Consider the following 20,577-nt stretch of genomic DNA (forward strand, 5'->3'; position numbering starts at 1 on the left):
AAAGTTTGCTACATCATTGGGAAGCCCTGCCAGATTTATTTATTTATTTTAAGCGAGCAACCTTTAATAACCATTTGTTGAGTTTTGCTATGCAGGTTGCCATAGACAGGAGAAGAAGATTCTCCACTAGAGCATCAAACTACCCAATGTGATATCTATCTATCTATCTATCTATCTATCTATCTATCTATCTATCTATCATCTATATCAGTGGGAACTGCTAAAGCTGCATGGATCTAATAAGCTACTTGTTTTTCCAGCACTGTTGTTGCAGGCAGTGGGAAAGAAGATCATAGCCTAAGCAAACCTTCTCAAGTGAGTATCGTCATCCCAACCCCCAACCCCACCCCATTTAATGCACAGCATGCCTTTGGGTTTAGAAATCTTACAGGTAGGAGGTGGGGGGGGGAGTCTTCAGTGTGGGAACTGTGGCGCTGCAATACGACATCTGAATTGCCTTGCCTTAATGTGATTTAACATGCTCGATCACTGCGTTCGGCGGAGGTTGCTGCCTCCGAAATAAAGGAAGCCTTTTAATGCACTATGGTGCAAAAGACGGCAAATTAGAAGGGCATGGCTTGCTACAGCCATGGCGAGAGGAAACTAAACGGTGTAATGATTTATAACTGAGTGTCAGGGTAAGGTTTGTGTGTGCAGGCTGGGGTGGGGGAGAAAACCGAGTTGTCCTTCGTTCATTTGCATAATGCATGTCATGAAGCAAACCTATTCCATCTCATCTTAAAAGGGATGTGTGTTGCGAAGGCACTATGGGCTGTCAAGAGTGAAACCAGCCCTGTCATTTTTTGACGGGGGAGGTGAATTGTGGGGGGGGGGAATCACAGGCAGACATCCCTCTCCAATTTATTAATTAGAGAGCTGGAAATTGCACGATAAAAACAAAGTTCAGCTATTTGGATTAAACATTTGAGGAACATTTCCTTGGCGGATAGTTTGCTTAAATACGCACGGCATTAGTCTCTCATCGCTGACAGCTCCCCCAACCTATGTTGTGATTGATGCATAGATGACATCATTTTATTTACTTATTAAATTTATATACCATCCTTCATTCGAGGATCATGGGGCGGTTTACAGTATAAAATAACCGTGCAACTACATAAGCACAACTTGATTTGCAAGATTGCCAAAGATTTTTGTTGTTGTTCTGTAGGATATTCAAACAGCTGTTACGGGGGCATGATGATGGAATGAGAAGGGGACACCTCATTTAGGGACAGTAACTCTTTTCCCAGTTCTTTTCAGGTCTGTAAATCTTGAAGTATGACATTTAAGCAAGGAGGCAGTGTGATAAGAGAAAGCACAACAGCCTCTATATGCGATGGTGCTTGTTCATCTCTGGGGGTGTGCTTTGTGATTTGCTCCTTGGACATGCATTGTGTATATTCTCAGTGTATATCAGCATATATACTAGTCAAATACTAAAACTGCAAGTCAGAGTTGCGTTTGAGCTACTGACACAAATAGACATAAAATATAACAAATGTAGAAATATAATGCACATCTGACTTCCAGCTGATCAATATTTTGGGGGGATGCAAGCAGTGGCAGACCTATATTTTTAGCCACCTGAAGCTTCAACTGTTGGGGCTGGGCATGTCTGTTTTGCAACCAGCCATGAGGTCTGGGTAACCCCTGTTATCTTCTTTGATGGGGTTGATGCACAACAGATCACCACACCTTTACAACATCTGTGCTACTGACTCTCAAACTTTGGGATTGTTGAAATAGATCAGGCTTCCTCAAACGCAGGCCTCCAGGTGTTTTGAGGCTACAATTCCCATCATCCCTGACCACTGGTCCTGCTAGCTAGGGATTGTGGGAGTTGTAGGCCAAAAACATCTGGAAGGTCGAGTTTGAGGATGCCTGAAATAGATATGTGTCAGGGACTGGACTGAAGGGGAAGGCTGGGAATCCAACCCCCTTTGCTTCCCTCGGAGGAGGATGCCCCCCTCCAGTAGTTTCAAGAGAAGAGGGAGACAGAATTGAATTGCTGCAGAACTCAGAGCTTCCAAGTTATGAGGTGTTAGGAGAAGCAGGTGTGCCTGGCATGCTCTGGTCCATGGGGTCACGAAGAGTCGGACACGACTGAATGACTGAACAACAACAACAACCTGCATTGCAGAGGGTCCCTTCCAACTCCTTAGTTCTATGATTCATAGGGTTGCCATATTTCACAAAGCTCTTTTTTCCCCAAAAATCACAAAATCGACACTGCCGACACAGGTTGCCATACATCCAGATTTTCCAAGACATTTTGCCGATTTCCTCCCAAGTACTACTTTCAAGCAGGGCCGTAGCTACGGGGTGGCAAGGTGGGCCACTGCCAGGGGTGGAGGCCATGGGGGCGTGTGTGCAAAATCAGCTAAAAATATGTCCATAAATGTAAATATTGATTATTGCCTCATGAGAAATGGTTTTAAATAGAGGGTGAATTGAATGGGTGGAGGGGGTGGGTGGGTGGAGGAGAGGTGGAAAGAAGAGCTAATTTGTCCGTGGCTAGGGAGCTCAATATGGACGGTTCTGCCAGGGGCGCAAGATCACCTAGGTAAGGCTCTGCTTCCAAGTACAGTATTCCGAGTATGTCTGGGAAATTCAGACATACAGTGGTACCTCAGGTTAAGTACTTAATTCATTCCGGAGGTCTGTTCTTAACCTGAAGTACCACCAGAGCACAATTTCTGTTCTTAAGCGGAGTTCTTAACCTGAAGCGTACTTAACCCGAGGTACCACTGTACTTGCTAGTTCCAATGGGCACCAGACACCACTGTGGTGGCATGGTCAAAATGTGGATCCTTGCAAGTGGCAGTTATGATGATGTTGCAGAGAGTCAGAGACATGTTAAGATTCCTTCAATGTACAGAATTTGGCCGTGTGAAGTGGGCATACCTTGATGTGAGAAAGAGTGTGAGGCAAAGAGTGTTTATGCATCAGCAAACAATGATGCATTGAAATTCCCTGGGTGAAAGAGGTATGCCAAAGGTTTGTTAAGCAACCAGCATTTGTTTTTCACTCTTCTTCTTCTCCTTTTTTTTAAAAAAAGCCTTTTTGAAGATCCGTGAGAATTTATACACATCAAAAACTTAGTTACTTTCTTTTGCTTCAGGCAAGGAAACAACTGGTCCACAAAATGTGGCATTCACTTGAGATTCAGTTCCACCATATGAAAGCGTCTTCCATCACTGTTACCTGACAGGATTTAATCATTTAGTTTATTTATTGTTTGGTGAGCCTTTAGCATTCTGTGCTTGGAATCGGTGCCGGATGCCTCCTACAAAAGAAGCTGTGTTATTCATTATTAAATTAGCTTTATTCACAGGGTCAATAATGGTTTTTTAAAATAATAATAATAATTATAGATTCTTTGAACACATGGCTAAAAGAGACAGGCCTGTGCAGATTTCAGTCCTGATAGGCAAATGCTAGGGGAAGGGTTCCAGCTCAGTGATAGAACATCTGCCTTGCATGATAATAATAATAATAATAATAATAATAATAATAATAATAATAATATCCCACCCATCTACCTGGGTTGCCCCAGCCACTTTTGGTGGCTTCCAACAGATATAAAAACATAATAAAACATCAAAGATTAAAAACTTCCCTATATGGGGTTGCCCTCAGATATCTTCTAAAAGTTTTATAGTTATTTATCTCCTTGACATCTGATGGGAAGGCGTTCAACAGGGAGGATGCCACTGCAGAGAAGGCCCTCTACCTGGTTCCCTGTATCTTGAGGGAACTGCTAGAAAGCCCTCAGAGCTGGACCTTGGCGTCTGGGCTGAATGATGGGGGTGGAGATGCTCCTTCAGGTATACAGGGCTGAGGCCGTTTAGGGCTTTAAAGGTCAGCACCAACACCTGTGCTCGGAAATGTACTGGGAGCCAGTGTAGATCCTTTAGGACCGGTGTTATATGGTTCCGGTCGCCACTCCCACACAACAGTCTACCTGCCACATTATGGACTGGTTGTAGTTTCTGAGTCACCTTCAAAGGTAGCCCCATGCAGAGCACCTTGCAATAATCCAAGCAGGAGATAACTACCACATGTACCACTCTGGCGAGACAGTGCACAGGCAGGTAGGGTCTCAACTGCTGTACCAAACGGAGGTGGCAGACAGCCACCCTGCATTTTGTCACTTTCCACTGGGCCATGATGATGTATGCTGCTGCTGGCAGGCACAGGAAAATGACAGTACCATGCCCCCCTACACACACATGCAAAGCAGGAGTAGAGCAGTGTTGTAAAGCAGGAGGAGAGCTCATGTCAATGACACCATCCCATCCTGAAATATCCACTCAGGTGATGTCAATTCCACCATTCCACCTGACATCTCCACTCAGTTGCTCTAGTTAGCATTGCTCATTCTCTTCTTTCCTATAATATTCATTAGGAGTCGAGTCTTCACAAATTGACCTTTTCCTTTCCATTTTGCTGATGGAAACTGGCAAGTGCTCCTGGGCAATTGAAGCCAGCACCGATGCCTGTGAAAAGGTGCTTGAACGTTGTGGAAGGACATAATGTAACCTAACCCTGATTTCTTTCTCTCTCTGTTTCCACCCATACAGGTGAAACTCGAAAAATTAGAATATCGTGGAAAGGTTTCTTTCTTTCAGTAATTCAACTTAAAAGGTGGAACTAATATATGAGATAGACTCATGACATGCAAAGTGAGATATGTCAAGCCTTTATTTGTTATAATTGTGATGATTATGGAGTACAGCTGATGAGAACCCCAAATTAACAATTTCAACTTTGGGGTTTTCATCAGCTGTACGCCATAATCATCACAATTATAACAAGCAAAGGCTTGACATATCTAGGGGGTTGGACTGGATGGCCCTTGTGGTCTCTTCCAACTCTATGACTCTATGATTCTATGATATCTCGCTTTGCATGCCATGAGTCTATCTCGTATATTAAACTCCAGTAGCTAATGAAGACAATTGCTTACATAAATGGACTTTTCCACGATATTCTAATTTTTCGAGTTTCACCTGTATACTATACTTCCTATACTGCAAATGGCACACACTACAGAGGCAATGACTGGGGTAGTCGCAGGAAATTGAGGACAGCATGCAAACCCAGCATCTGCATGCTGCAGAGAGAATAAGCAAGCCAGGCCTCCTGTTTCCCCATAACCTGCAATTTGGGCTCATATTACTATAATTAAGGCAGTGTGGAAAAGTCAGACCTTTGATTGCCTTCCACTGCTATGATTTGTTGCATGGGGTGTGCACATGTGGCCAAAGAACCTTTGGCATAGATTAAGCAATGCTAACTCCCAACTAGAAGAAGGTTCTTGCAGGGCTGCCTCTAAAGCAGGCATAGGCAAACTTGGCTCTCCAGATGTTTTGGGACTACAGCTCCCATCATCCCTGACCACTGGTCCTGTTAGCTAGGGATGATGGGAGTTGTAGTCCCAAAACATCTGGAGGGCCGAGTTTGCCTATGCCTACTCGAAAGACTTTTTGGAAGCTTCAATTCAGTAACTTAACCGGTACACATTGAACTAACTGGGACCAGTGAGATGAAATATCTTGCCAAATTATTTTTCCTTATTTATCCATTCTAGGTATTTTTATGCCATATTCCCAGGGTGGTTTACAAAAAAAAAAAGTATAAAGCAATTAAAATGTAAGTATAAGCAAAACATAGTAAACTAAAAGGCCAGAAGATCACAAAGCAGCATAAAACTGTCAGCGTGTTTAAAATTATACAATAAAAGGCTCAGAAAATTTTAAAAAAAAAACCAACCAAGACTTTGCCCGGAGCAGAAAATAGAATAAGGTAGGCATCATGTAAATATCAGTGTTTTTCAAAATTCATAAATAGTTCTCAAACAGCTCCATGGGCTTGTGGTCCATTTAAGAATATAAAAAAGCACTGCTGGGTGGAGCCCATCTAGTTCTGCACAATGGCGTAGCGTTGGGGAGCCCACAGAAGTGGTTGCCCCAGGCACAAAATGGTTAGGGGTGCAAAAATTCAACACCCAGTGCTGCCTCAATACACCTGTGCACTTCCGTCGCTGGGATCCATTGAAAACAGCTTCTCCTTCTGAACCAGGAAGTGAGCTCTCCAGGCAACGGAACAACTCTGCTTTTCTTATCTCTGCGACTACAATCTTCTGGGTGACGCAGACACCATCAGGCACTTGAATGTGCATGTATACTCTCTCTGTTCCCCTCCCACCCACCCTTCCACACAGCCCCGGGCTCTGGCAACCCACACTACACCACTGCTCCTGCATCCTGTTCCTACAGTGGCCAGCCAGAACCCTCAAGCAAGACCTGGGTACAAAAGAAATCTGTCCTCCTGCAGTTTTCAGCCCTGGTACTCCGAAACATTACTGCCTTTGACAGATGAGGCAGAGTACAGCCATCATGGCTAGTAGCCACTGATAGCTTTATGCTCCGTGAATTTGCCTAATCCTCTTTTAGAGCCATCCAAGTTGGTAGTCATCGCTGCAAGTTCTGTGGTTCCACAGTTTAACTATGGGCTGCATTAAGAAGTCACTTTTTTTTTTTTGTCTATCCTGAATCTTCCAACATTCAGCTTCATTGCGTGCCCACAATATCTAGTGTTATGAGAGAGGGGAAACAACATTTCTGTATCCTCTTCCTTTATGCCATGCATAATTTTACGGACCGTGCCACCTCTTGCTTGCCTTTTAAACTTGAAAGTCTGAAACGCTGCAGAAGAGTTGCTGCATCCTCTTGATCATTTTGGCTGCCTTTTTCTACCTCTGCAATATCCTTTCTGAAGTGAGGCATATTCCAAAAGCACACAATATTCCAAATGTGGCCACACCACAGATTAGTATTGTTATGTATTGAAGTTCTCACCCTAGGCCACTAGGGGTGTGTGTATATAGTTCATTCGGCTGCAGTTCTCATTCAGGTCTGCACATGCAAATGAGGGATTGAAAGTGACGTTCAGGGATTGGGTAACTACAGAAAGTTGTTACTGTTGCTTGTAACTGAGTTCTATATAAGCAGGCTGCTGAGCCCTTCAGTTCAGTTCTGGTCCAGCCTGAGAATAAACAGAGCTGCTTGGAGAATCACTGTGTCATCTGCTATGTCCACCCACTATGTCTGCATATTGTAGTCTTATTTATTGGTTCTTAGGATTGGTGGACAGCCTGAATGCCACGGTCTGGACCTTTACTCAAAACACTTTGTCCTGTGCTGAAACTGTGCTTCACTGCTCTGTGGACGACTGCTTGTGCTAGAGGGAATCTTGAAGCAAACTCCACATCACTTCCTTTCAGAAGCTTGTCAAGTGTTATTTTCCCTCCATGCATTTATTTCTTTCTTTCTCAAGACAATCAAGTAATCAAAAATGACATTTACCTACCATTTCCCCCACGGTTGCTATTTATTTCTAACATGCTCTCGTACAGTGAGCTCTGACATTTTTACCCCACTCAGGAGAACAATCAGAAGTCCAACTGGCTGCAAGTGACTCAAGGAGGAGAGCCAAGCCAAAAGCAACAGGGGAAAAGCAACACTGCGATGTTCAGCTTGGCTTTCGAATGTTTCTTCCCGTCAATGTGACATTCCTATTGGCATGTGGAATTACTCTTTCCTGTTGGGGACTTCCATGCTGCCTTTGATAGCCTGGTGAACCCTCCCATCTTGACTATATTCAGGCAGAGCCAGTTTCATTCTAATTGGCTCTCCTTCTGCTATTTCTGTAGAATCGCTCCGCAGATATTTGAAGTGACGATTTCACTATTCCAAACGTTCATTCATCCAATCAACCCACCCACCCCCGCCATTCAATATTAACAAGAGCCATTTAGCCTAGTTGACAGCATCATGGATTGGGAGATGGGGTCTTAATCATAGCCTCCCTTGGATAAGTTACAATTGCAACCTCAGTTCTCCCATATATAACACAAAAACAGAAGCGGCTCACTGGCTGGGGCAGAACCATAGGCTAGCTTCCTGGCAGATGGGTCACTGTTGCTAACCACAAAATATAAATATAGGAATTAAATTGATAAAAGTAGTTAAAACCAGAATAATGTAGCTAATTCTAGTCTAGTCTATTTATCAGCAGAGCCATTTCCAGCCCTCTCAGTTCAGCTTCTGGAGTCTTGGGCCTTATTTCAGCAATTTTTATTTTCTCCAACAGCACTTTAACTCTCTTTGCCCCATTTAACTGTATTTAATTAGGTACATTATTTCCACTCACTTTCCCACCATAGTGGTCAGTCGGAAGAGCAGGACAGTTCTCTTTCATTTCCTATTTCCCATAATTTATTCGGTTTCCTTTCTTCCCATTTCATGTTTAGGTTTCATTCCCCCCGCCCCACCCCGGGAGACAGAATTTTGGGCTGAACTTTGGATCCCCATGGTCTGAACCTCTGCTAAAACAGTGATCACCCAACTTTTTGGACTAGTTGGCACAGTGTGAATTTTTAATGCTGGAGGTGCCAGTTACAAAATGGTGGCCATGGAAGGGAAATTTCTGTTTTACTGGAATTAGCAATATGGAGAAATGGGTGAGCCTGCGAGGTGGGCTGAGGCAGCCGCCTCAGGCAGTAGAAGCCCACAAAATCTCGTGAGATCTCATGCACCCCATGAGATCTCGCGAGACCTTGCTGCCACTTCCTGGACACTGCCACGCAACCCAGGTATGGGAGGCTCTGCTGGTGGCAGGGCAGCACTTTCCCATTTAGCCACAGGCGGCAAACCAGGACACGCTGCCCCTGGAGGTAGGAGACTCTGCACTGGCCACCAGCAGGTAGCTTTTTCCACCTGCCCTGCCTGTCAAAGAGCTGTCAGGTTAGCACAGTTCATCCACAGGACAGGAAATGCAATTAGCTTTTGTTCATGGAAAGGAACAGCATAGCAGAGTTCCTCTGTCTCGTCTCATTTAACTTAAGGCGTTTCTGAAACTGGCCACTGGCCCCACCCTTCCCCATCTAGTCTCTCAATCTGGATCCCTCCCAAGCAGATGGAAACTGTGCCAAGGGGGTGGGCTCCTCCTCTGGGCCTGTCTGTTCAGGACTCTCCTTGAGCGGGGTGTCAGAGGGGGACGAGAGCCAGCAGGACTGGGACAGTCCAGCTGCTGGGTAGAAGGGTTAATCTCTGATCCCTCTCTGTCTTAGTCTGTGCTGACATTGAGACTCCCAGCCTCCAGCCCTGTCCTGGAAGGGCCTCCATCTTCTGACTCTCATTGATAACTCAATTCTCCTGCTTCTAGCTCGGCCCTTCCCCAGACTGCTCCCCAGTGTCATCAGGGCCGGCGCGTCCATTTAGGCGAACTAGGCAACTGCCTAGAGCACAAAAATGGAGGGGGCGCAGGCCAGCCCGCCCCCCGCCACCGCCCGGTGCCGCTCCGCCAGCGGCAGAGTGCGCACTGCGGTTCTTCTTCTCGCTGGGCCAGAGGAGGAGGAGGAGGAGAGCAAGAACGCGTTGGGAGGGGGGCACCTTCCCGCCGCTCTTTTCTCTCTTGACTCCCCCTACTCCCAATCCCCTCCTTGGTATGGCCCCCTCCGCGTGCACAACTTGCCACACTCTTTGAAGAGAAGCGTCACCGGAGCGGGCGGAGGAGGGAGAGGCGGCCGGCGGGCAGATACTGCCTTTCTCTCCCAAAGCGCTTGGGACACTCCTCGCCTGCCCTCCGCCGCCCCATCCTTTCGCCCCAGAGATGTGCTGGAGACGGAGGGGTTTGCTCCGCAGCGGAGTGGAAGGGAGGGCGCTCTGCACATGCTCAGAGGCACCCTTGCTCCCCCTCCTGTTGCCTGGGGGGGCGCAGGGGGAAGCGGAGCTGCCGATTGGTGGAGGACTCCTCTGAGGAGGACTGTTCTCTGTTTGAAGGGCTGTCTGGTCAAAGTCCCATTCAAAGACAAAGCACGCTGATTCCTGCAAGAGGCCTTTGGCGTTGCCCATCAGCTGTGAGCAGAACCTGGAGAACAGGCCACTGGCCAGCATTGCCAGGTCAGGAGAGCCCCAAACCCTGAGATTTCAGGGCCCCAACCTGATGCCTAGGGGTGGCCCCTGGGGCCAGTTCCTGGAGACTCATCCTCTGCATTCCCTTCCACTGCCAAACCCTGGAGATGGAGGTTAATTAGGAGAAGGGTGGAGGGAGCAAAAGAGGGCAGACGCCCCACCCTTCCCAAGATAATTTGCTGCTGCCACCTGCCTGCCTGAAGCTCGCCAGTTACACAAATGTGTTTCTCTGTCTCTCTGTCTGTCTGTCTCTGTCTCTCTCTCTCTCAGCACTCTTGCCCACCTGAGGAATCAAGCCCTCTCCCTGCCACCTGGAGAGAGCTAGGCAAACCCTGGAGGTCTGGCAAACCTACAGCAAGCACACGGTTCACTTGCTCACTTCCCTGCTATAACAAGATATTTTGCATTTGTTTGGTTGTTGTTGTTGTTGTTTAGGCGTGTCCCACTCTTTGTGACCCCATGGACCAGGCTTCTCTGCAGGGCTGGTGCTAGGGATTAGCCGGGGCGGGGGGCAGAAGGTGATCTCGCCTAGGGCGCAAAAAAACCCTAGCACTGGCCCTGAGTGTCACACCACCACGATCTGGAGTCCATGTCTTCTTCTTCTTCTGTGTCCTCCTTGGGGGGCTCTTGTGCTGGTGGTGCCCACCACTCTTCCTCATCTAGCTGGTCCGTGACACTGCCCTCCCCTCCAGCCCTAGGAACCTCTGAAAGGGAGCTTCTGAGAGGGATGAGAACCCTAATAAAGGAGCTATTTCCAGAATGGTAATGGGAGAGAGACTATCTGGTTGCCATCAGAGGATGGTTGGTTTCATCTGTGCTGCTCCACCCTCACAGAGGGTGGCGCTGTAGTCTAAACTACTGAGCTTCTTGGGCTTGCTGATCGGATGGTCAGCAGTTCGAATCTGCACGATGGGGTGAGCTCCCATTGCTCTGTCCCAGCTCCTGCCAACCTAGCAGTTCGAAAGCACACCTGTGCAAGTATATACCTATTTATACCCTACCACTGCAGCAGGGAGGTAAACGGCATTTCCATGCGCTCTGGCACTCGTCACTGTGTTCCAGAAGTGGTTCCGTCATGCTGGCCACATGGCCCAGAAAGCTGTCTGTGGACAAACGCCGGCTCCCTTGGCCTGAAAGCGAGATGAGTGCCACCACCCCATAATCACCTTTGACTGGACTTAACCTTCCATGGGTCTTTCACCGTTATTTCCCCCCCCCCTCCACCCTCCATCCCAAGAATCCTTCCTAAGGGAGTTGCTTCATAGGTAATTTGAGTTGACATATCAGTAAGCTCTATGCTTGGTTAAATGTTTATGCATGTTAAACAAATGAGCAGCTATTGATTATTAATATTTTATTGTTCTGTTGCAGTCCTCTTATGTATTGCCATTATATCGCTGTATTGAGATTTTGATTCGGAACCACTCTGAGCACAGATTTACTGTGGAAAATGCAGTATATAAAAATGAATTGACAAGAGCAATGCAGCATCTTGCCGTATACCAACCCTTTCTGCAAATACACCACACACATCATAACAGTGACCACTTTTTTGCTAGTAAAAAATAATAGCCAAATGAGATTAAAACTACCCATGTGACAGGCCCAGCTGACAGGTGCCCAGTGAGCTGCAGTGATAGCCTTGGGTACCATATCTTCAAAACTCATAAGGAGCAGGGTGCTGATTGATTTAACCTGCAAATGCTGCCACCAGCACTTTTGCAGGACCAGGAGGGGAAATATTTTTTTACAGGGTAACTGCAGGCGGTGGTTAACAGTTCTTGCCACAAAACGAAAACATCTTTCTGAGCTCTTCTTTAGGAAACTTCCAGTTGTCATAACAACCTTGGCGGCAGTTCTCCTCCTTTTGCTTTTACAGGAGATTTCATTTGCTCGTGATTCCCAGGAAAACAAAGCCCTTTAAGAAAAAATTAAATGTAAGCCCAGTTCAAAGGAAAAGGATAAATATTTGCCCCTACCTCCCAAGCACAAAAGTCTTACTTTTTTTTTCACAGTACAGGGGTGCCCATTTGAAACTCTTTGATCTATGGTTTGCAGAGTCATCCCACTGAATCAATTCATCTTGGCGGTGGTGGGATCCTTCAGTCTTGTTCTGCCTTTGCTCAGACCTGGAGGTGTTCTCTCAAATGTCATTTGGCACCTAAATAAGCTTCAATTAACCTTTGCCCAAATTCTTTATATACCCTCCGTGATCAAGCTGGCAATGTATTCCCCATAAGTGCCTCAGAATGCATCGTTCTTAGTCCTCCAAGGTGCCCAGCTATGCAGGTGGAATGCTGATTTGCCAAGGGAGATACCTTCACTCTCATTGTGTCGCAAGGTAGAAGAGTTTGGATTTGATATCCCGCTTTTCACTACCCGAAGGAGTCTCAAAGCGGCTAACATTCTCCTTTCTCTTCCTCCCCCACAACAAACACTCTGTGAGGTGAGTGGGGCTGAGAGACTTCAGAGAAGTGTGACTAGCCCAAGGTCACCCAGCAGCTGCATGTGGAGGAGCGGAGACGCGAACCCGGTTCCCCAGATTACGAGTCTACCACTCTTAACCACTACACCACACTGGCTCTGACATCTGGTGTGACGTTTTTGCACTGTTTGTTCTATCCTTTTCAACCCGGCCCATCAAGGGTTAATGCAGACTCCAGATTGAACTGGCTGAACATTCCATGAGGGGCGGGGCGGCTGAATGTTTAAAGGGAATGGGCAGCCATTTTGTCAGTGGAGAGGGTGCTTGGGAGAGGGAGTGTGGGGTGGTTGAAAAGAAGGTCTGTGAGAGTAGGTTTAGGTTGGGTAGTTATAAGGTTATCTATTATATGATTAACAAAGATATTACCACTGAAACTAAGCTTGTACGCAAAAAAAAAAAACACCTTAATGCAACCATCACGATCTTAAGCAAATAAATTTCCATCTTTAAAGTGCCAGTCAGAAAGTTGTCTGTGTTATTTTCCAGCAAAGGTACATGAAACTCATTTGTGTGGACACTCATTAAAAAGACAAAACTTCCTTCAAGAGTGGAACTGTGAGGGGGTGTCTTTGAGGTGCACTGTGAGGGTGAAATAGGCAGACAGACCCAGGGTGTCACAAAGTTACCTCAGGGAAGAGGTGAGCTTTTACATGAGGGGATTTCTAGTGGCTGAACCCCTCACACTGTGGACACAAGGGATAGTCTCATATTTGGCCTAGAGTTTAAAAGGGTACCTGGCCACGTTGGTGCTGGAAAGGGACTCTCTTTTATTTAAAAAGAGAAAGGTTTACAGAAAGGCTAAAGGGATAAGTGGGAGTTTAGTTTTACCTAAGAAAGCCCTGTTAGCTCTTTTAATAATTGAGAGGACGAAGTTGTAAGACGAAAGGAAGGGTCCTTCGTCTATCACACAAGGGATCCTGGGGCACGCAGTTTGTAAGAAATTCCAAAGAACCTTCACAAGACCACAATCCCAAGATTTGGGATTTATAGCTGTTGGATACCACCTGTTCTCATACACACACACACACACACACACACACACAATCAGCAGATGTTCGGGACTGAAACCGCCTTGGTCGCGCTGGTCGATGATCTCCGGCGGGCTAGGGACAAAGGTGAGAGCTGTTTCCTAGTTCTGCTGGATCTCTCAGCGGCCTTTGACACCATCGACCATAACATCCTTCTAGACCGGCTAGAAGGGTTGGGAGCTGGAGGCACTGTTATACAGTGGTTCCGCTCCTTCCTCCTGGGCCGTGTTCAGAAAGTGGTGGTGGGGGATGAGTGTTCAGACCCCTGGGCTCTCACTTGTGGGGTGCCTCAGGGTTCTGTCCTCTCCCCCATGCTTTTTAATATCTATATGAAGCCGCTGGGAGAGATCATCAGGGGGTTTGGGCTGGGTGTTCATCAGTATGCAGATGATACCCAGCTCTACCTCTCTTTCAAATCAGAACCAGTGAAGGCCGTGAAGGTCCTGTGTGAGTGCCTGGAGGCGGTTGGAGGATGGATGGCGGCTAACAGATTGAGGTTGAATCCTGACAAGACAGAAGTACTGTTTTTGGGGGACAGGAGGAGGGCAGGTGTGGAGGATTCCCTGGTCCTGAATGGGGTAACTGTGCCCCTGAAGGACCAGGTGCGCAGCCTGGGAGTCATTTTGGACTCACAGCTGTCCATGGAAGCGCAGGTTAATTCTGTATCCAGGGCAGCTGTCTACCAGCTCCACCTGGTACGCAGGCTGAGACCCTACCTGCCCGCGGACTGTCTCACCAGGGTGGTGCATGCTCTGGTTATCTCCCGCTTGGACTACTGCAATGCGCTCTATGTGGGGCTACCTTTGAAGGTGACCCGGAAACTGCAATTAATCCAAAATGCGGCAGCTAGACTGGTGACTGGGAGTGGCCGCCGGGACCACATAACACCGGTCCTGAGAGATCTGCATTGGCTCCCAGTACGTTTCCGAGCACAATTCAAAGTGTTGGTGCTGACCTTTAAAGCCCTAAACGGCCTCGGTCCTGTATACCTGAAGGAGCGTCTCCACCCCCATCATTCAGCCCGGACACTGAGATCCAGCGCCGAGGGCCTTCTGTCGGTTCCCTCACTGCAAGAAGCAAAACTACAGGGAACCAGGCAGAGGGCCTTCTCGGTAGTGGCGCCCGCCCTGTGGAACACCCTCCCATCACAGGTCAGGGAAATAAACAACTACCTGACATTCAGAAAAAACCTGAAGGCAGCCCTTTTTAGGGAAGTTTTTAATGTTTGATATTTTTGTATTTGATTTCTGTTGGAAGCCGCCCAGAGTGGCTGGGGAAATCCAGCCAGATGGGCGGGGTATAAATAATAAATATTATTATTATTATTATTATGTTGACATTGACTGGCAATTCTCAAGAGTCTTGGATCTGTAGGTAATATTGTGCCACAGAGTTTGCTTTTTTACTTTTACAAGATGTGAGCAGGTTATCTCTGTCCAGGAAGGGCAATTTTGGTTCGACTCACAGCTGATCATCATTTGAGTTTCTAAACCAATGCAATAAGAATCCTTTCAGTGAATATAATCATAATTCTCAACGTTTTCAACAAAAACGGTAAATAACGCACAGAAACTAAAGGCAAAACGAAGCCCCACCCAGGGTTCAGTGTCCACATATGGAAGATTCCCATAAGATCAGTAGATCCTATGGGATAAGAAAGCACAAGGTCAACACATCAGAATATTAGAGAGAACGTGAAGTCTTTGTGGGCCTCCCATGTGATCAGACCTCTTCCTCCACTCAGTACAAGTTACGTCTTCCCTAGAGCACCAGAACATTGGGTGCAGAGGGTGGACTGACTGGATGTGACTTCCCATTCCATGTAATATTATGGGTAACAGTGTCTTTGCATATCCCCCATTGCATATATATTGAAGGGGAATCCTCTGTGCATGGACACTGCTGCAGTGGGGGATGGATGGACCAGATCATTCCCCTAAGCATCTTATTCCATGGCCGGATGGGTCCTCATAGATTTGTGTGTGTGTTTTATAACAGAACAGAGTGCATTAACAAAGAGCAGGGCATTTCATACCATCATATGACCTTCTTTAGTATCTGACTTTGAAAAAAAAGCAGCCCTGCAATGTTACTGCCCCAGAGCTTACTTAGTGTGAATTGATTCACATCAATGTAGATGAGTTCACAGTTCAACAGGCAGGAATATATCAAATGCTTGTCTTGATCGATGGAAACCCACGTTTCTCAGCGACGGGGACCAGGGCAGGAGGTGGGAGATGGCATGTACTATGGATTTAGTTGATTGGTACAACTAATTAAAATGATGCAAATTTGCTATTGATCTAATTTTGGTGGATATGTGTGACTAGGGATTGTGAACTGTGGCAGCTGGACCAGGGGTGTATTTTGCCAAGGAAACGGCTGTTTTGCATGGATGAAGAAAAAGAGGGAGATGCCATTTTGCTGGCAATAGGTTAACATTCTGATACATAAAAGAAAAGATCCCATGGAGCTGTTGTCCAAAGGATCTCCAACACACATCAAGGCGGAGAGTGGGGCACACGGGAGACTCCACAAGCCAGAAGGGCCTAGGGGGATGGCTGAAGAACGACCATGTTGCGGTGCTGCTGCCTATCTACGTGCCTCTGAAGCTGGAAGCAGCCTAGAGAGCAGACATTTGAGCATGTTGGGTATGGCGAGCTATTCCAAACCCCGCAGCTCCAGCGAGGACAGCTTTGAGCTCCAAAGCGGCGGAAGGTCAGAGGCTAAAAGCTTTGTTAAAAGCAAAAATAAGGATGAAGGTTATCAATCCCATCGATTGAAACACAACCAGAAATGGGGTGAAAACATTCATGGTCTGGAGCACACTTCACTCTACCCAGCCAAAGCAGGGAGCACCAGCCAGAAGCTGCAGAGGCGGAAGGTGCAGAAGAGAAGCAGCTCGTCGGCCTCTGACCTCAGCGTGCTGAGCCAAGGGTCCTCAAGCTCCTTGTCTGTTGTGGAAGAGAAGATCGAGGCCAAGCTCAAGTTCTCACAGTTCCTGAACGAGGTCACGTTCAGGGTGCTCGACCCTGTGAGCCTGAGAGCTTTCCGGGCTGCCAAGCTGAAGAGTAGTCTGGGCTCGGGTGGTAGAAGCCTGGATGACTTGCGGATGAAGAAGAAGACCCCCGAGGGCTGGAAAGCCGATGCTGTGGCCCGGAAGTCACACCGAGAGACGGACCTGGAGAGCTTGAGGAGCGATGACCTCATGGCTGGAGCGCGGTTGCGCAAGCTGGAGAAGTCCTTGTCTTTGGATACAGGCCCTCCCCATGAGAGATACGGTGATGGGATTTCATGCGAAGTCAGGCCTGTCCTGCCAGGAGAAACCATCATTTTGCAAAGCGAAGGATTGCCTGCTAGGAAATCTGCGTCCTTGCCTCGAAGTTCAAGCATGGTGAGCCGATCCAAAAACCACTTTATTTGGCATGTTTCTCATGGGTTTGGGGGGAGGGGCCGTAGTTCAGTGGTGGAGCATCTGCAGTAGCATACCCTCCAACATTTCTCCAATGGAGATAGAGACTTGGTATTCTATCATCATCATCACCACCACCACCACCACTCTGGGCAGCTTTCAGCATATATATATATATAAAACAATTTTTAGAAACATTACAAAATCTTCCCTATACAGGGCTGCCTTCAGATGTCTTCTAAAGGTTGCATAGTTACTTATCTCCTTGACTTGGGGGGTCGCATAATTCCATACCCTCCAACAATTCCTTGAGTATACCTGAAGGAGCCACTCCCATCGTTCAGGAGTCACTGAGGTCTAGCCCCGAGGGCCTTCTGGTGGTTCCTGCACTGTGAGAAGTGAGGCTACAGGGAACCAGGCAGAGGGCCTTCTCGGTAGTGGCGCTCGCTCTGTAGAATGCCCTCCCATCAAGATGTTAAGGAAATAAACAACTATCTGACTTTTAGAAGACATCTGAAGGCAGCCCTGTTTAGGGAAGTTTTTAGTGTCTGATGTTTTATCATGTTATTAATATTCTGTTGGGGGCTGCCCAGAGTGGCTGGGGAAATCCAGCCAGATGCCCAGGGTATAAATTATTATTATTATTATTATTATTATTATTATTATTATTATTATTAAAATGCAGACATCATAGGGAAAAGCGGGACAATCTGGGATCAAATCAGAAACAAGGACGGCTTCTGTAAATCTGGGACCATCCCTGTAAAATAGGAAAACTTGGAGGGTCTGCAGTAGGTCACAGGTTTGATCCAAGTATCATTTGGAAAAGACCCCTGCCTGAAAACCTGGAGGGGTCACTGCCAGTCAGTGTAGACAATACAGAGCTAGATGGACCCATGGCCTGACTTGGTGGAAGGCAGCTTTCCATGTTCTGCAGCTGAGCCCAAAATAGGGCATAAGGGCAGAGCTCACTATCAGCAATAGCAGAGCTTCTTTCTTTCTTTTCCTTAAGAGTTTCGCCATCACCCTGTTGTTGTTGAAAGTAACAGCAGTGGCACCTGTCGATCTGGCTGCCATTTTGCAGTTTTCCACAATACCGCGGACTTAGCATCATACCTGGGGCATTATGAGGAGGAAAAAGGTGACACACATATGTACACTGGTTGACAATATTTGGAGTGCATTTGGCAAACTGCCTCTCCTTTAGCAGAGGGGCAAGGGGAGGAAAATCCTCAGCAAATTCCTCTGAAAAATCTCTTTTCTTGTCTTGCACAGTGGTTCAGTTTGGTTCCATTACCCTCCACCTGTGCTTGTGAAGCTATGGGTTCAAATCCCCCTTTCCTGAGTGCCGGGAGCCAGCAAGGGTGGAGGAAGTATACATAGACTTTACATGCACAAAATCCTAATTTCGGTCCTTGGCATCTCAGTGTAAAGAAATTCAGGCAATATAAGTGAGGAGAAATCCACCTCTACACCTATTTGTGTAAAAAGCACTGGGCTCTTTGGACTGACAGTCCACCTTAGTATAAGGCAGCTTCCTATGTTCAGAAGACACCTCATATATGTCGGGTTCACTTTCTGGAGACAGCAAAAACAGTTTCACTTGCATAGTATCATTCACATGCTACTTTCCCCCTGGGGTGCCAATTAACATGAAAGAAAACCTTCGCACTCCCCTTTTAAAAATTCATTTTTAAAATAATGTATGCAATTGCCAGCTTCCTCCCCTTGCCCCTGTCTCCCATCAGCTGGTGCTAAACTGAGACCTTAAGAACTTAACTCAGGGGAGGCACAAGCAAACTGGCTTCCTGGTTCAATAATCTTGGCCCATTCACAAACTGATGACCTCAAGCTGAGCCCTTAGGGGAAGAAAAATGTTAAGTCACTTTGAAGTCAAGAGAAGCCTTACAGATTTAAAAAAAAGAGGTGTGGGGGGGGGAGTCTGCAGCATGAGAGGGCAGAAGACCTGTGTGTAACATCTCCTCTTCCCCCGTTCACGTTTATAAATGCTGTCATTTAATAAAAGTACCAGGCATCCATGCTGCTGCAGTTTTGCAAGGTGTCCTTGGCTGTCTGCGCCATGTCAAAGATGGCCTTAAGGCAAGGTTCTGGATGGAAGGCAATTCCGTCTGAAAAGCTCTATGCTTCATTACAGGTCAGCACCCTGAATAGCAAATGGAAGGTCCTGCAAAAAGAAAAGAACAAAGCTGACCCCTCCTCACAGTTCAAAGGGCTGCCATTGGAATTTTTGGGGTGTGTGAGCTCTATAGCATACATCTGGGGTGAGCAGCAGCTGACAAGCAGCTGCATCCTGCGTATTAACTTTAACCACTTTGCTTTTAACATGGCAAAAGCCCCTCTCTACCATGTTACAAGTCCAGCAGTCAGGACCGGCGCTAGGGCTTCTTGCGCCCTATGCGAACCACCTTCTGGCACCCCCCCTCGCCAAAGCCTGCTTTAGCGGGAGGTGGTGGTGGTGGAGAGGCAAGCAGCAGTTTCTCTGCTGTAGCGGAGAAGCTGCTGCTCGCCCATCCTACCCCTCGCCCCCACCAAAGCCTGGTTTAGCGGGAGCCGGGGGTGGTGTAGGGGGCAAGCAGCACCTCTCCACTACAGCAGAGAAGCTGCTACTAGCCCCAGGGCCGTCTCAGGCACATCTGCCGCCATAGCGCGGCAATCCTTCCGGTGCCCCCATACGTCCAGGGGAGAGCGCAGGCAGCACAAGCACCCAGCCGCCCATGGGGGCGGGGGGAGGCCGCCGGCGGGGCCACGCGGCTCCCCCCGCTCGGTGCGCTTGAAGACGGGGCTGGGCGGCCGGCTCGCAGCCCGCCCGGGAGCAGCATAGGCGGCAGTGACTGTGCCGCCAGTGCGCGAGCGCCCGCCCGCCCACCCACCCATGGGGGCGTGTTGGGGAGGGAATGCCCGGTATGCCGGCGGGCTCGCGGGGGGGCGCTCCTGGGGGGCCGGCGCTCTGGCGTGCTGCACCACCAGCCCCAATGGACGAGACGGGGCTGGCTAGCCCGTCCCACCCAAGCCTGGCCAGTGCCCCCTCCATTTTGGCGCCCTAGGCAATTGCCTAGTTTGCCTAAATGGACGTGCCGGCCCTGCCAGCAGCGACCTTCTTTCTCTCACAGGCGATTTGATGGGGTTGCTGAATGTTCAACTTGGGCTAAATTCCCTCCCTGATCATTTTCTGCCTCAGTTCTCTGTGCTGAATCCAGAAGACAGTTGTAATAGAAACAATTCTCTACTGAATTCTGGCTGCTTCGGTGCTGTAGTATTTTATGAATAGATAAATGCGGGTTTCCTTTGGAATTCCAGCCCCTGAACTTCTGGACTTATTCCCACAATGTCTTCAGTAATGTAGATCCTCTTCTCTTTGGTCAAGAATTCCAACTTGGCCCCTTCCTGGAGCTCCCCATGGGAATTTCATTTCTCAAAAAGTGTTGGGAAATGAAAAACTAGAGCTCCGAAATATATTGATTTGTTGTTGTTGTTGTTGTTGTTCTTCACATCAGGAACCCTTCAGCTGAGTTTGGTGACAATATCTTGAGAGGCAGCGGAACAGGGACAGATAGGCAAACCACTTTCCAAAATAGATATTAAATGTTCTCTTCTTTGATTCTAATAATGGTGATCACTATGTAAAATTTAATAATGCAATGCATATTG

General features: G+C 47.5%; 1 protein-coding gene across 2 annotated transcripts in view; it reads left to right on the top strand.

The window, feature by feature from the left end:
* The first annotated feature begins 244 nt into the window (after nt 1-244).
* Nucleotides 245-20,577, top strand: part of BEGAIN (brain enriched guanylate kinase associated) — a 182,105-nt gene continuing 161,772 nt past the window's right edge. Inside the window, exon 1 of one of the 2 annotated variants that reach the window (XM_033139700.1) lies at nt 245-315. The gene's annotated coding sequence lies outside the window, so the exon portion shown is untranslated. The remainder of the gene's footprint in view (nt 316-20,577) is intronic. The other variant, XM_033139690.1, reaches the window with a different exon arrangement.

Source organism: Lacerta agilis, chromosome 1 (genome assembly GCF_009819535.1).
Source record: "Lacerta agilis isolate rLacAgi1 chromosome 1, rLacAgi1.pri, whole genome shotgun sequence".
Lineage (NCBI taxonomy): Eukaryota > Metazoa > Chordata > Lepidosauria > Squamata > Lacertidae > Lacerta > Lacerta agilis.